Source organism: Malaclemys terrapin, chromosome 4, assembly GCF_027887155.1.
Source record: "Malaclemys terrapin pileata isolate rMalTer1 chromosome 4, rMalTer1.hap1, whole genome shotgun sequence".
Lineage (NCBI taxonomy): Eukaryota > Metazoa > Chordata > Testudines > Emydidae > Malaclemys > Malaclemys terrapin.
The window spans coordinates 77,733,508-77,750,069 of NC_071508.1; the positions used below are offsets into that span (position 1 = coordinate 77,733,508).

At 42.2% G+C, this 16,562-nt stretch overlaps 1 long non-coding RNA gene across 1 annotated transcript in view; it reads right to left on the bottom strand.

The window, feature by feature from the left end:
- Nucleotides 1–319: 319 nt before the first annotated feature.
- The window catches only part of LOC128836507 (uncharacterized), a 172,130-nt gene continuing 155,887 nt past the window's right edge, over nt 320–16,562 (bottom strand). Inside the window, exon 2 of the long non-coding RNA XR_008444786.1 lies at nt 320–978. This is a non-coding gene — a long non-coding RNA (uncharacterized LOC128836507). The remainder of the gene's footprint in view (nt 979–16,562) is intronic.

Here is a 16,562-nt window from a genome sequence, read left to right on the forward strand (position 1 = left end):
CAAGCCTGAAGTGGCAAGTATTAATTTTGAAAATCCTTGTGGGCCTCACTTGTGCACTCAGAGTGACAGAGTTGGGATTCAGCTGTGACAACAACCCTCTCATGTTTCTGCTATTCCTAACCTTAAGTACTCCCACTGCCTTGTCTTTGATTCTCCCACACAGGTCAGCCAATACACCAAATCCTACCCTTCCACAACCCTGTTATTCCAGTCCTAGATCACCCATACAGTTCTGCTAATGTCCCTGCAGCCTCCTCTAGTGTACCAGCCCTGGAACCGTCACAAAGCTCTCCTGATAGATCAGTTCTTAATCAAGTAATTTCAGATGGAGTATTTATTTATATTGCAGTAAAGCCTGGAGGCCCTAATAAAGCAGCAGGGTCCCTTTGTGCTAGGCACTGTATATTCCTGTAACGAAAAGAAGGTACCTGCCCCAAAGAGCTTATAGTCTTAGCAAATGACAAGAACACCATCATTCAGAAACAAAGAGGAAATTTAAAATAGAGTATAGAGTACTAATTAAATTCTGCCTCTCTCTCTCTCTCTCCACGCATGTAAGGCATCTCTAACATACCTACTCTGTACAGTGGAATCCATTTAATACAGTGTAACTTCACCGATATGAAGTAGAACAAAAGTCTCAGACTGTTCAGTGCATTGTGATGTGCCTATTCCAATTCTAATCGCAGTGGCTCTCAGACTGAAATCACTGTATGAAAGATGTGATTGACTGTAAGAGGGTTCCACTGTACATAGAGAGGAATTTCATGCTTACATTGAATCATAAAAAAACAAATTGGCACTAATTGGTTCCCTTGCTGGGAGTTGCAGCAGGGAAGGCTAGATGTGAATGGGCCATGGAGCCTGAACTTCTTTTTTCCCTTTACAGAAACACCCCTTTAGACGTGGATCTTCCAGGAACATTGACGGGGTGATATGAAGGCAGCTTGCTCTGTTGCTTCTCATCCTGTACCTGTACTGGGAATAAACAGAACACATCTGTCTCCAGGGATATCAAATAAGCTAGCAATCTTTCACTAGCATCAGAGTTTCTTAAAGTAAAATATAGTAACAGCTTTCTACATGAGCTGCTGGTAGGATTAAGATTGTACAGGTAAGTCTTATGTAATTTAGAATCCTATTATCTGTTGGTCTGTCCAGTTCTCTATCTGTCCTATCTTAGGTATTCCTACAGGCTCATCACCACAGTATCTAGGTGCTAATTCTACAGTAAAAAAAAATCCCTCAGGCAATGAGTTAAGGGGACGTCATTATTTACTTTGTCTGTTTTTCAGTATAAAAGAGAAATAAAGTTTATTGGTTTAAAATACTTTTTGCTGCTTTCCTAGCTCCAAATCAGTTTTGAAATATAAATCTGGGATTACCCCCAATCAGTAGTTCTGAGTATGTTCTGATCTCTTTTGGCAAGTTAAAACTAAGGAACAATGAGCTTTTTAAATGGAATCCTTTTGTCCACTGCCCATGCAGCCAAGTTTCTTGACAGATCTTCAGGAAGGCTGTATGGCACAAGTAACACAGAGGAGCTACTCCAACCCACACCTCTGCAAGTTGTGAGTTTCAAAAGGAGGAGAAAGTAGAAAATTACATAACAGATCGGTCCAAGGGCAAATGATTAGATAAGGAGAAGGCTTTGAGAAGGGACAGAACTGAGGGGTGGATTAAGTGTTGAAGTCAAACGTAGAAATGAGTTGCAACAGAGGATTTTAATTTTCTTATCATTTGGTAACAGACATAGCACCTTTCATTTATAGATCTCAAAATGTTTTAAAAGATTGGTCTTACTATCTCTATTTTATATTGGAGTCAACTGAAGCACAAAGAGGTTAAGTGACTTTCCCAAGGTCACACAAATAAGGCCAAATTTGAGGATAAATCCCAGGGCAATCAATGGCAAAACTCCTACATGGGAGGAGGTAGGCCCAGGATTCTATCCCTGCCTGGCAACCTATTCATTAAACCATTCTGCCTCCCATAAGTAATCATTCATGGTTTTATTAAATTTGTTTCCAAAACCTGTTGCTGAACATTGACCTGTTTGTTGATGACAGCAACAGGTGAACTTCAGGTGCTTAGGAAGATTCAGTAAAGAGAAATACCCAAAATGTAGATCCTTATCCAATCTCTTGGGTCTGTAAAGCTAGGCTGGGATTCTCATGAAGATATTCAGATGCATGATGATGAGTATAGTATGAATACATTGGATACATAGGTACCAGGCTCTCTCTGTATTCATTTTGCGAACAGGCTTTTGCGAACAGGGGCTGCTAACAGGGAGTTTCGCAAGGGAGTTCTCCAGGTGAAGGAGGAGCAATACAGCAACCTTTTGGGGTAAGTGACTGTCTGTAGTGTGTGTTTGTTTGTGTTTGAGGGTTACTTGCTGTGTGCTGAGCTTGTGTTTGTCAGTCTGTTTGTTTGTTTTGGTTGTTTGAAGGACCGTGTGCTGTGGCTGGCAGTTGGAAGCTGTGAGCTTCAAAGGAAGGTTTGAAAGCTAGAAGCCTCTGCTGACAGGGGGCTGCAGACGGGAGTTTGACAGAGGGAGGCTTACGATGGTTAGGAAGACCCGCAACACCTGTGCCAGCACTGCTGCTGTCTCCTCCACCTGTGCCTGTAGCCAGACAGAGTGCCTAAGCATGGATGCCTCTACCCAGATCCTGGTGTGGTTTTGCAAAGACTGTAACTTGCAATTTCCACTTACTGATATCCAGGCTGGGGGGACCATCCAATGTGAAAGGTGCCTGCTGGTGGAATCTCTCAGGCAGCAGGTGGGAGAGCTACAGGAGGAGGTGGCTAGGTTGAGGAGCATCCGTATCCACGAGCAATTCCTCGACAGTGTCCATGTGGAGACAGCTGAGGTAGCTGTCCCAGTACACAGGACTGCTGATACACCACTGGTGGAGGAGGAGATGGCTCAGGGTGGACGCTGGCAGCTGGTTACTTCTGGCAGCAGGCAGTGCTCCACCCTTGCTCCGAACCTTCCTGCCGTGGTTATAGGTAACCGTTATGCTCTTCTTGATACAGGAAAGAAGGAATCACTCCCTACAGTAAAGGAGGAGAAGCCTCGTACCCCTAAGGCTGGAGAGTCTGCTGCCACCACTGCGAATAGGAAACGTAGGGTAGTGGTGGTCGGAGACTCTCTGCTGAGGGGGACGGAGGCGCCCATCTGTCGCCCTGACATTTCATCTCGGGAGGTATGCTGCCTGCCGGGGGCCCGTATCCGAGACGTTACGGAGGCATTGTCGAGGATTATCCGGCCCTCTGACTACTACCCCATGCTACTCATCCATGTGGGCACAAATGATACTGCGCGGTGTGACACTGAGCGGATCAAGAGTGACTACAGGGCTCTGGGAGCACGGGTGAAGGAGTTTGGAGCACAGGTGGTATTCTCTTCAATTCTTCCTGTTAAAGGTAGGGGCCCGGGCAGAGACAGATGCATCATGGAGGTGAATGCCTGGCTGCGAAGATGGTGTCGCCAGGAGGGCTTTGGCTTCCTAGACCACGGGATGCTATTCGAGGAAGGACTGCTAGGCAGAGATGGCGTTCACCTTTCGAGGAGAGGGAAGACCCTATTCGGACACAGACTGGCTAACCTAGTGAGGAGGGCTTTAAACTAGGTTCGACGGGGACAGGTGAGCAAAGCCCACAGGTAAGTGGGGAACATGGAGACCGGGGAAATGAGTCGGAAACAAGAGGGAGTGTGGGCTATATTGGCAGAGAGAAAGGAGAGTCAGGAAAAAACTGGGAGGAAAGATCAAACCAGTATCTTAGATGCCTATATACAAATGCGAGAAGTATGGGGAATAAGCAGGAAGAACTGGAAGTGCTAATAAATAAATACAACTATGACATTGTTGGCATCACTGAAACTTGGTGGGATAATACACATGATTGGAAGGTTGGTGTGGATGGGTACAGCTTGCTCAGGAAGGATAGACAGGGGAAAAAGGGAGGAGGTGTTGCCTTATATATTAAAAATGTACACACTTGGACTGAGGTAGAGATGGACATAAGAGACGGAAGTGTTGAGAGTCTCTGGGTTAGGCTTAAAGGGGCAAAAAACAAGGGAGATGTCATGCTAGGCGTCTACTACAGGCCACCTAACCAGGTGGAAGAGGTGGATGAGGCTTTTTTCAAGCAACTAACAAAATCATCCAAAGCCCAAGATTTGGTGGTGATGGGGGACTTCAACTATCCGGATATATGTTGGGAAAATAACACAGCGGGGAACAGACTATCCAACAAATTCTTGGACTGCATTGGAGACAACTTTTTATTTCAGAAGGTTGAAAAAGCTACTAGGGGGGAAGCTGTTCTAGACTTGATTTTAACAAATAGGGAGGAACTCGTTGAGAATGTGAAAGTAGAAGGCAGCCTGGGTGAAAGTGATCATGAAATCATAGACTTTGCAATTCTAAGGAAGGGTAGAAGGGAGAACAGCAAAATAGAGACAATGGATTTCAGGAAGGCAGATTTTGGGAAGCTCAGAGAGCTGATAGGTAAGGTCCCAGGGGAATCAAGACTGAGGGGAAAAACAATTGAGGAGAGTTGGCAGTTTTTCAAAGGGACACTATTAAGGGCCCAAAAGCAAGCTATTCCGCTGGTTAGGAAAGATAGAAAATGTGGCAAAAGACCACCTTGGCTTAACCACGAGATCTTGCACGATCTAAAAAATAAAAAGGAGTCATATAAAAAATGGAAACTAGGACAGATTACAAAGGATGAATATAGGCAAACAACACAGGAATGCAGGGGCAAGATTAGAAAGGCAAAGGCACAAAATGAGCTCAAACTAGCTACGGGAATAAAAGGAAAAAAGAAGACTTTTTATCAATACATTAGAAGCAAGAGGAAGACCAAAGACAGGGTAGGCCCACTGCTTAGTGAAGAGGGAGAAACAGTAACAGGAAACTTGGAAATGGCAGAGATGCTTAATGACTTCTTTGTTTCGGTCTTCACCGAGAAGTCTGAAGGAATGCCTAACATAGTGAATGCTAATGGGAAGGGGGTAGGTTTAGCGGATAAAATAAAAAAAGAACAAGTTAAACATCACTTAGAAAAGTTAGATGCCTGCAAGTCACCCGGGCCTGATGAAATGCATCCTAGAATACTCAAGGAGCTAATAGAGGAGGTATCTGAGCCTCTAGCTATTATCTTTGGAAAGTCATGGGAGACGGGAGAGATTCCAGAAGACTGGAAAAGGGCAAATATAGTGCCCATCTATAAAAAGGGAAATAAAAACAACCCAGGTAACTACAGACCAGTTAGTTTAACTTCTGTGCCAGGGAAGATAATGGAGCAAGTAATTAAGGAAATCGTCTGCCAACACTTGGAAGGTGGTAAGGTGATAGGGAATAGCCAGCATGGATTTGTGAAGAACAAATCATGTCAAACCAATCTGATAGCTTTCTTTGATAGGATAACGAGCCTTGTGGATAAGGGTGAAGCGGTGGATGTGGTATACCTAGACTTTAGTAAGGCATTTGATACGGTCTCGCATGATATTCTTATCGATAAACTAGGCAAATACAAATTAGATGGGGCTACTATAAGGTGGGTGCATAACTGGCTGGATAATCATACTCAGAGAGTTGTTATTAATGGTTCCCAATCCTGCTGGAAAGGCGTAACGAGTGGGGTACCGCAGGGGTCTGTTTTGGGACCGGCTCTGTTCAATATCTTCATCAACGACTTAGATATTGGCATAGAAAGTACGCTTATTAAGTTTGCGGATGATACCAAACTGGGAGGGATTGCAACTACTTTGGAGGACAGGGTCATAATTCAAAATGATCTGGACAAATTGGAGAAATGGTCTGAGTTAAACAGGATGAAGTTTAACAAAGACAAATGCAAAGTGCTCCACTTAGGAAGGAAAAATCAATTTCACACATACAGAACGGGAAAAGACTGTCTAGGAAGGAGTACGGCAGAAAGGGATCTAGGGGTTATAGTGGACCACAAGCTAAATATGAGTCAACAGTGTGATGCTGTTGCAAAAAAAGCAAACATGATTCTGGGATGCATTAACAGGTGTGTTGTGAGCAAGACACGAGAAGTCATTCTTCCGCTCTACTCTGCTCTGGTTAGGCCTCAGCTGGAGTATTGTGTCCAGTTCTGGGCGCCGCATTTTAAAAAAGATGTGGAGAAACTGGAAAGGGTCCAAAGAAGAGCAACAAGAATGATTAAAGGTCTTGAGAACATGACCTATGAAGGAAGGCTGAAAGAATTGGGTTTGTTTAGTTTGGAAAAGAGAAGACTGAGAGGGGACATGATAGCAGTTTTCAGGTATATAAAAGGGTGTCATAAGGAGGAGGGAGAGAACTTGTTCACCTTAGCCTCTAAGGATAGAACCAGAAACAATGGGTTTAAACTGCAGCAAGGGAGGTCTAGATTGGACATTAGGAAAAAGTTCCTAACTGTCAGGGTGGTTAAACACTGGAACAAATTGCCTAGGGAGGTTGTGGAATCTCCGTCTCTGGAGATATTTAAGAGTAGGTTAGATAAATGTCTATTAGGGATGGTCTAGGCAGTATTTGGTCCTGCCATGCGGGCAGGGGACTGGACTCCATGACCTCTCGAGGTCCCTCCCAGTCCTAGAATCTATGAATCTATGAATCTATTATTTTAGCTTCTGTTCTTGGCTGGGTCCTTGATGCCACAGAACATGGAAATGGAAAGACTTGAACCCTTTCCAACCTCCAAAAAGGTCTTTTCCTCCCCATGCCTGATTATTACTTCGTGGGTTTTAGGCGCAATTTCCCACCCTAAGATAAGTTTATGAGACATCCTGGGTGAACAGCCTGTATTTCAGCTTCTACACTGAACTGTCAAGGTCAGACTATTAATCAGTTTATTTTTCTCAGATATCCGCAATGGGTTGATTACCCCAAGGGCATCACTAATTAATAGTCAGGGTTGAAACAGAAGCCAGTTAAGTTTGATGCTAATTAAAGCTGGAGCTCCCCCTCCCCAGGAATCTATAATGAATGATTGGTTTTACAATAATAGAAGCTATTTCTTCCTCCTTCCAACATTTCATAAAACTGTGCTGGAAGCAAGAGGTTTAAGCTTTGTCTCTAGAGCTCATGTTAAATGGTTTGGGACACATCTGTTTTGCTTTACAAAACTGAAATACTATTGTGTTGATGACCATTACGAGAACCTAGACAGACACACTGAATATGGTGTTTCCTTCATGCAATGAGGATGGATGACTTAAAGGTCCAATTAACTCTTTGCCTCAAAAGGTATAATAACTACAAAGATTAAGTTCCATATCTCAACTTCCACCTTTACATCTCCCAAAGGTATCTCAGAAGGGGTGAGTTAATTAGGAGGAGAAGAGAAACTGTGTTTTGCTGAACCTGGAAAAAGCTGGTCATAATGATCCCAGTCCATACACTAAATTAACTAAGGACTCATCTAAGGCCAACTGAAGACAATCGAAAGACTTCCACTGACTTAAATGGACTTTCGATCAGGCTGTAAAACGGAAATGAAAATAGAATCTTAATATGTTCCTATTGTATATTCATATCTTCAGATATCGTTGTCTTGTAGAACCCCCACCACTGCTCACTCACCCCCACAAACACAGAGTAATTGCTCTCTATATACTTAGGAAACTATCGATAGCCTATTAACTTGTCATTTCCAGGTCTATACACAGGGCCCTGCATCACCTTCTGTGCCAGGGACATTTGAAGTCCTGCTATTTGCTTTTTTTGATGGGGTCAGGGTCTCTGAGAGACAAGGGAGAGGAATTAATGCAACGTACCCATTAAAATTAATTGCACGCAAACATTAGAAACCAGACACCCATTTCAGTCATGAAATATGGATAAGGATTTGCTGAAAGCCATTTATATTAAATTACTTTTATGATAATATTTAACTTTTTGGCATTAAATATTTAGTACCCTTTTACTTCCCAGTTTGTGATGAACCTTCGAGTTCCCAGTTCTGTGGCAGAACTGCAGAAGGGAGCTCACAGTGACTTCAGCACTGGCTAATTAGCCATAAACTGTGGCTGCCCCCACAATCTGATCTCTACTATCAGGCACAGACAGAGGTTTAGAAGTTCTCCACACCTGCCTGAACTGGCACCCAGATTTTTTATTAGGATCCAATTAATTTTGGTAGTGATAATAATTTACACACATATAGAATCCTTCATCAGAAGATCTCAAAGCACATTGCAAATTTATATTAAATTAGACTCCACACTATACCTATGGGGAAGGTAATAATCTCTATTTTACAGATGAGTAATCTGAGGCACATAACACATCCTTGCTGAAAGTCACATAGAAATTCAGCAACACAGTCAGGAACAGAACGCAGGAGTCTTAGCTTCTATCTGTAACCAGTAGACCACATTCCCTCCCAGAGCCAGAAACAAAGTCTCTTGGCTCCTAGTACCATACTCTCACTACTAGTCCCACACTCCTCCTCCCCTCCCCCTCCTCACCCCCAGACCCAGGATCCTGAGTTTGAGACCCATTCTTTAAATACTATATTATATTCTCTCTCAGAGCTAAAACAGAACCCAGGAGACTTGACTTCTAGTCCCATGTTCTAAACACTGAATGTCACACCCTCCTTCTGTGAACACTCTGACTCTCCCTAACCTTGAAGAGCTTCTGGCTTCTGCAAAAATCCATCTTCCAATGACAGCATGTCTGCAAGCACCTGGTGGCCAGGCTGCTATCTCCTGTTTTTTAAATCATACAGCCACCAAGAAGGGAAAGGAATTGTTCAGGATGATTTGAAGACGTAAGTAGGATTCAGGGAGGCTGAGGCTGATATCTAGGCTGAGATCAAAGATACACAGTGTAATCAGGCTGAAATGAATATGCTTTAAAGACATAGGCTCTATCTTCTGCTAGCTTAAAAGCTACCAGTCTTTTTATGGTAAGAGGAGGTACCATTAGAACCATCTTGTTGTTCACTGGGGCCGTCAGGAGTACATAATGGGTAACAGAAAACCTAACATTAAATAATGATATGTTGCACATTAAGAGATTAGTCATGTATCACAAAAGTCAATGGGGAATTGTGCCATTGACTTCAAAGGGTCCAGGAACAAGCCCCAATAATACCTTCCATCTGAGAATCTCAAATTGCTTTACAAACATCACTTGGAGCCAGATTTACAAAGACATTGGAAGTTAATGGGATTAGGTGCCTGACACACTTAGGCACAACTATCTGGATCTTTAGGTACTTACATACCTTTATAAATCTGTCCCTTAAACTTCACAGCACTCTTGTGAGTTAGGCACTTAAACCATCTCTTTTATTAAGCTTTTTTTTTAAGAACCAATGAGAGGAGCTAATTTCTGGCATGGAAATAATGTGCATCTTGCATTTCCACTCTAGGTTGGTAATCAAATACTGGAATGGATTATCAGTTTTACTGCACTGAAGTTACAAACTCAGGGGTAGACTGATAATTCACTACACTGGCATCATTGTATTCCAGGGAGGACTGCAACATGGACAGAATATATTCAAAATCCAAAGGCAAAATCCCTAGATGCAATTTAAGGTTTATATTTCTTTTCTGTGCATAGAAGCAGAATAATATATTTCAATGACCTATTCAAGCATTTATGGGCAAGAAGGAGAGAGAGAAGGAAATGTTGGTTTTACTTTAGAGTTCACAGATTTTCAGGTTACTTTCATCAAATCGGGATCAATGTTGGAACAAGAAAAAGGAAATAAAGACAAATGAAACAGAAAAGTATTAAAATCCTTCCTAAGCAGCATTATTTCTGCAAGCTGCTTCACTGACAAACGTGTTTAAACTAAGGTTGAGTGAACCCCAAAAGATTTCCTACAGTTAAGTATCCAGATCTTCTAGTCTGGAAATCTAATCTATATCAGTTTTATAATCTTTACATCTGGCACCTGATGGTTGGATATGAATTTCAGGTGCTCAAAGTCAAGTCTGTGTCACAGGGTAGCTGGCCCCTTTACAGTGAAATGGGGCTTCAACCCTTCTGGGAAAGGATCAGCTCACCTCCCCTAGTGGGTAATTATGAGGTCATGTGATTACCTAGGGTTAAAGTAGGTGATAAAGTAGGAAAGAACAGACTGCGGGGGGGACAGTGTTCCTGGGGAAGGGAGCCAAGTGAGAGCTGGTAGCACTACAGTCAGGAAGGCTATGAGGCCCAGACAGGACAGAAGTGTGGGAAGCCATAGCTGATTTGAGGAAGCAGGGAGAGATACTGGCTCCTGCAGGGAGTAAAGGAACTGAAACCCGTTCTGGGAAGGAGGGCTGGGGACTCCTGACTCAAAGGGAGAGAGAGAGACTGAAATGGGGTTGGGGCCTGGATGACCAATGTGTAAGGGCTAAATAAATTGCATCACAGGAGGAGATTGTTTTAATTTAACATGAGTTGGATGTGTTATTGAGGAGTCCTGTGAGAGCAGAAAACTGAGGCAGAGTTCTGCAGAGCTGCCCCTGGCCATGAGGGGGTGCTTGGCAGATGGCTCCCCTATTACCGTCTGGAAGAGGGAGAAGTATATAAATCACGGATAGTATTTACCACTGCTCTGGAATTACAGACCTATACAGATGGTTGATTATGTAGTCTGTAATGGCTGGAAGCCTACAGCGGAAATGAGCATTAATATCACAGATAGAGAGTCTCCTTTAGTTCAAGTGGTGGGGACTTATATTCCTTTAGCATAAGGTCTTAAAGTGAATCTCCCCTTATGGTTGTGGTGTGCTGTGCTGTGCAAAGGATGACAATGAAGTTGATACAGCCTGGAAACTGTTACACTACAGATCAGCATCTCAGTCAGATTAACAGCCTCTTTGGCCTGCAAACCAGCATGCAAATATCCTGATACTGGTTCCTCTCTCTAGATAGCAGTTTCCAGAATTTTTCTCTTCCACTTGGACTGGAAATAGCATGACAGCAGCAGGGATTTTTTTCACCTGAGGGTTCAAGCTGCAGTCCCAGTCCAAGATCCATTTGGAAGTAGGAAATACAACACTGGAAAGAAGCAAGTTAACAGCTTCTACAAACCTAAAAATATTCATGTTTTGGGGCAAGGTACAGAACTACACACACACACACGCACACATACATACATTTTTGTTTGTCTGACTTTGGTTCCTGCTTGGTGACAGGAACTCTTTTGGGAGATGTTTCTCTTGTCCATTCACTGCCCCATTGCTGTTTCTACATGCTTTAAAACACAGACTCTGTCCTTTGAAAATGCAGGATTCTTTATTATCTCAGTCAGAGTAAACAGAGACTCAAATAAGCAGAAACTCAGGGGTCAGTGTGAAAACAGAGCTCCAAACAAAATGTCAACCTCTATATCACAGCAACCCCAGCCAGCCAAGGCAGGGACTATCTAAAATACACCACCTCTGGGGAACACAGTGGGGGGTGGGAGGATCCAAAAAGTTCAACCAATGTGCACTCTCTTTTGTGTATGCCTTACTTACCCCTCAGCAACATTAAATGTCCTGACTTTTCCAGCATTAAAGGTAAGTCTTACTTGGTCATAAAATTTTGATTTGATCCCAGCATAAACAAATCCTTTACTACCAAAAGAACCAAAACTTCTGGTGTCATCAGTTTGATTTTTGCATTATAAACCTATTGTTTAATGACTGAGATATGCTTATACTTTAAATTAACCATTTAAATATGACAGGATCTTTTAAGTAGTTAATCTTGGTGTACATACTGTTGGACCTAAATTCACTAGCATTAAATATTTTAATAACTGATACGCTGCAGCCACAACCTCAGAGGGATCAATCAAATTGATCAGGGGGCTCCTGTACTGGTAACATGAGGATCCAAGCTGATCACACGTGAATATCCTCTGTTCTTTTCTCATCCTGGTGGATTGATGTCTGTTAGTGTTTGCTCTCCCTGTGCTAGCACTGATTCCTTTGACCCTTATCCATGTGATACCTCAGCACTTCCATCAGAATCACCAGCAGTCTGGGAGTTATTTGCAATAGTGAGACAATAAGAATCAGCATCCAGATTTAGTGAGCTGGCTATTACAGGTTGGCTGCCCTCCAGATGTTGTTCCCCAGTGTTAACAGGCACCGTCTTTTCCTGACCTTGAGAATTAAGGAACTGAACATGTATGTCATCATCTGAACTGTTAGAGGAGTCCTGTTCCTGGATAACTGGGGAATGTATCACTCCTTGTGCTTTTCTTGGGTTTCTTCTTGCTGTTGGACTATCAATAGGCAAGTAATCATAGAGCATTGAGAGACTGTGATGTAATACTCCAGATGATTCCCCCCTCCTTTTGGTAACAATGTGGATCTGCTTTGCCTAGTAGGCTTTTAATTATGCAGGTTCCCCCATGCTCTGACAAATTCCTGGGGAGAGAGTGGAACTATAAGGTGTGTGTGCTCATTGTTTCTAGCAGCTGGTTTTCTGGAGGTTTCAGTGACTGAATCTAAAGCTTCTCTCATCTGTGCTTTCCACTTTTGCACATAATCACCAGAGTCCTTGTCAAATTCCTGATTCCTCGCTAAACCAAATATACAGTTGATCGGCAAGTGACGGTCTCTCCCATAGAAAAGCTAAAATGAAGGAAATCCTGTTGTTTCATAATATTATGCGATTGGATTTTTTTTTTCCAGAAAGAAACAATAAAAAATACAAAAAGGTAAATGATGTATGTTTCCAAATACCATACATTTCACAGGATAGCCAATCAAATTGCACAATTAAGCAACCTTACAACTTGTCAAAGCTGCAAGACCAGACAAGACAAATCAGACAATATTACACAGATGTAACATGTTAGGATAGGGATAACAATAATAAAAAAAAAAAACACTGACACATAGGGCAGGAGGGGACTCGGGATGGGGGATGGGAAGAGAGAAGGGAAAAGCAGAGATGTTGGGTGAAATGGAAGTCTGGCCTTATTTGCGCTATCTCAGCATTCTTTGGGGGGAGGGATAGCTCAGTGGTTTGAGCATTGGCCTGCTAAACCCAGGGTTGTGAGTTCAATCCTTGAGGGGGCCACTTGGGAATCTGGGGCAAAATCAGTACTTGGTCCTGCTAGTGAAAGCAGGGGGCTGGACTTGATGACCTTTCAAGGTCCCTTCCAGTTCTAGGAGATGGGATATCTCCATTATTTATTTATTTATTTATCCAAAATGTATCTTCAAATTCATATAATTGCTCTCTGTATCAATAAGCTATTCCTTCTTTAGCTGCTAAATATATGAGCTTGTTTAAGGATTCTTTCCAATTAGATTTCTGGTCTTCAGGGAGAGTTCTCAACATTCCTAGTAGTGTTCTATTAAATCGTTCAGCTTACCCATTTCCCTGAAGATGATATAGGGTTGTTCTCAACCCTGAAATCTTGCAATACTGCTGCAGCCTATGGGACAAATAGTTTTCAAATTCCCCACCTTGGTCATAATGAATTCATTTAGAGAATCCAAATTTTAAAACAAAATCTTTTTAAAATGTCAGCTGCAGTTTTCTAGGATTTGATCCTTGCAGGGTAAGACTACGCAAACCTGGTAAAGGGTCCATAATGACCAGGATACATGCAAACCCCTTCTCCCCAACCCCCCGCTGCTTTTTTTAAGGTGAAGTAAATCAGTTCAAACTAGTTCAAACAGCTCTGTGGTACTGAAAGGATGTAACAGGGCTTTGGTATGTTGGTTTGGTCTCATCTGTTGAGTCACTGACAAACCTGGGTTACATAGTTCTGAATATCCTCCTTCATATGGGATCAATAGAAATTGTCTCTAGCAAGGTCAATAACTTAGTCAGTACCTATGTGTCCTATGTTTTCATGTAACTCTGCATAGACTAGTTTGCAGTACCTTTCAGGGGTTACCAACTGATTGGTTTTGTGATAAATGACACCATCTTTATCATGGTACAAGTTTGGGGGGGGGGGTTCCTCCACTCACACATAAATTAGAAAGCTGACTTGACCTGTGGCTTTTCCTCACTGTTGGTGTGGATCCTTTGGATTTTGCTTCAGTAATTACTTTTATTATTGGGTCAGTTTGCTGTGCTTCACAGAGCTCTTTCTGAGAGATGGGCTTAGGTATTGAAAATGCACTTGTTAGCTCATTTCCTCTCAATACGGCAGCAGCCATAGCAGCTATCCAGGATATATCCTTCTTCTTGGGCCTGTAGTGATTTTTAAGAACATAAGAATGGCCATACTGGGTCAAACATAGGACAGTGGGTAGATGGACCATGTCTTCTGACAGTGGCCCATGCCAAATGCTTCAAAGGAAATGAATAGAACAGAGCAATTATGAAGCGATTCATCCCCTGTCATTCAGTCCCAGCTTCTGGCAGTCAGAAGTTTAGAGATACCTAGAACATGGGGTTGCCTCCCTGACCATCTTGGCTAATAGCCATTGATGGACCTATCCTCCATGAACTTATTCACTTTTGAACCAAGTTATATTTTTGGCCTTCACAACATCCCCAGGCAACAAGTTCCACAGGTTGACTGTGTGTTGTGTGAAGAAATACTTCCTTTTGTTTGTTTTAATCCTGCTGCCATCTAATTTCATTGGGTGACCCCTGGTTCTTGCATTAAGTAAAGGGATAAATAACATTTCCCTATTCACTTTCTCCACACCATTCGTGATTTTATAGACCTCTATCATATCTCTCCTTAGTCATCTGTTTTCTAAGATGACAAGTCCTAGTCTTTTTAGTCCCTCCTCATATGTGCCCTAATCATTTGTGATGCTCTTCTCTGCATATTTTCTGGTTCTAACATATGTTTTTCAGATGGGGCAATCAGAATTGCATGCAGTATTCAAGGTGTGGGCATTCCATGGATTTATATAGGGACACTATGATATTTTCAGTTTTATTATCTATCCCTTTTCTAATGGTTCCCAACGTTCTGTTTGCTTTTTTCATTTTCGCTACACACTGAGCAGATGTTTTCAGAGAACTATCCATGATAATTCCAAGATCTCTTTCTTGAATGATAACAGCTAATTTAGACTCCATCATTTTGTATGTATAGTTGGTATTATGTTTTCCAGTGTGCATTACTTTGCACGTATCAACATTGAATTTCATCTGCCATTTTGTTGCCCAGTCACCCAGTTTTGTGAGATCCCTTTGTAACTCTTCGCAGTCAGCTTTGGTCTTTTGAGTATTTACAACATCCATAGCTGTTTCCTCAATATACCCTTCCATGAATGTACCCATATCAAGTGGCATAAGGAATAAAATATCAGCATCTACATTAGATTTTCCAGGCCGGTATCTGATATTGAAATTAAAGTCAGCCAACTCAGCTACCCACTACTGTCCAGTGGCATTCAATCTGTGTGATGTAAGTATGTATGCCAATGGGTTATTATCTATGTAAACAGTGAAGGATGACACATAATATAAAAATAATCACAAACTCACTCTGTAATTGCCCATTTCAAAGCCAGAAACTACAGTTTCCCAGATGCAAATTAAATCTCTTTTCTCTAGGAGAAAGGCTATGGCTCTAGGACCCTATCACTTGTAACTTGCCCTCCTGTCAATGATACAGCACAGCTCCCAGTCCGTTAGAAGATGAGTTTGTATGTAAAGGGCAGGGGGAAATCTGGATAGGCTATTTCTGGGGGTTGTACCAGAATACCAAGCAGCTTTTCTAATACTGTCCGATGTTCCTCTGACCAGATGATTGGCTGGCTAGAAGGCACTCGACTTACTCCATTCTTCCTCTGCTTTCTGAAAGACCCCTTTTTGCCCACAGATGCCTTTACTGTTGTTGTGAGGTAGAAAAGACAACAGGTCATACGAGGCTTTCCACTTGTGAGAATACTTAATGTGCTGGTAATAATTTAGCAAGCCCAGTAACTTCCACAACTCACCCATGCTGCACGGCTTTTTTCGCTTTCAATGCCTGTACTGCAAGGGTGTCAGCTGGGTCCATTTTATATCCTTCAGCTGTTACAATCTTACCCAGCTATCAGACCTCCCTTTTAAATAAAAAAGTCAGATTTTTCAGCCTTTAGTTCGATACTATATATATATTTTTTTTTAATTGCTGGAGGATTTTCTGAACATGCTGAACATTTTCCTCAAGATTTCTATTGTCTCTAAGACCCTCAAGGCATTCTTGCATACACCTCTAGAAGGTGGCAGGAGCATTCATAAACCCAAAACTGTCCCTCTTAGCTGTATGTGTAGTTTTTGCAGCTCACCATCAGCCATCTTTGTTTCTTGTGCTCAGTATATCCCCATAACGATTCCAAGATGCAACTGCTAGTTATATTGCTTTCTAGGTTACGCTCTCTGGAAGCATTATTTTCCAACTTAATGGACCAATGGCTCATAGCCCCTCCTGGCTGGCTTGCCAAATGTAATACAGTCAAAACATGGATTCTGCCCTTCGAAAACACAGGATTTTTTATTATCTTAGTCAGTATAAACATACAGCACATACCTGTAACCCGGAGCAGAGACTCAGGGGTCTGTGTGAAAACAGGGCTGCAAATAAAATGTTCATCTCCATACCACAGCAACTTCAGCCAGCAAGAGCAG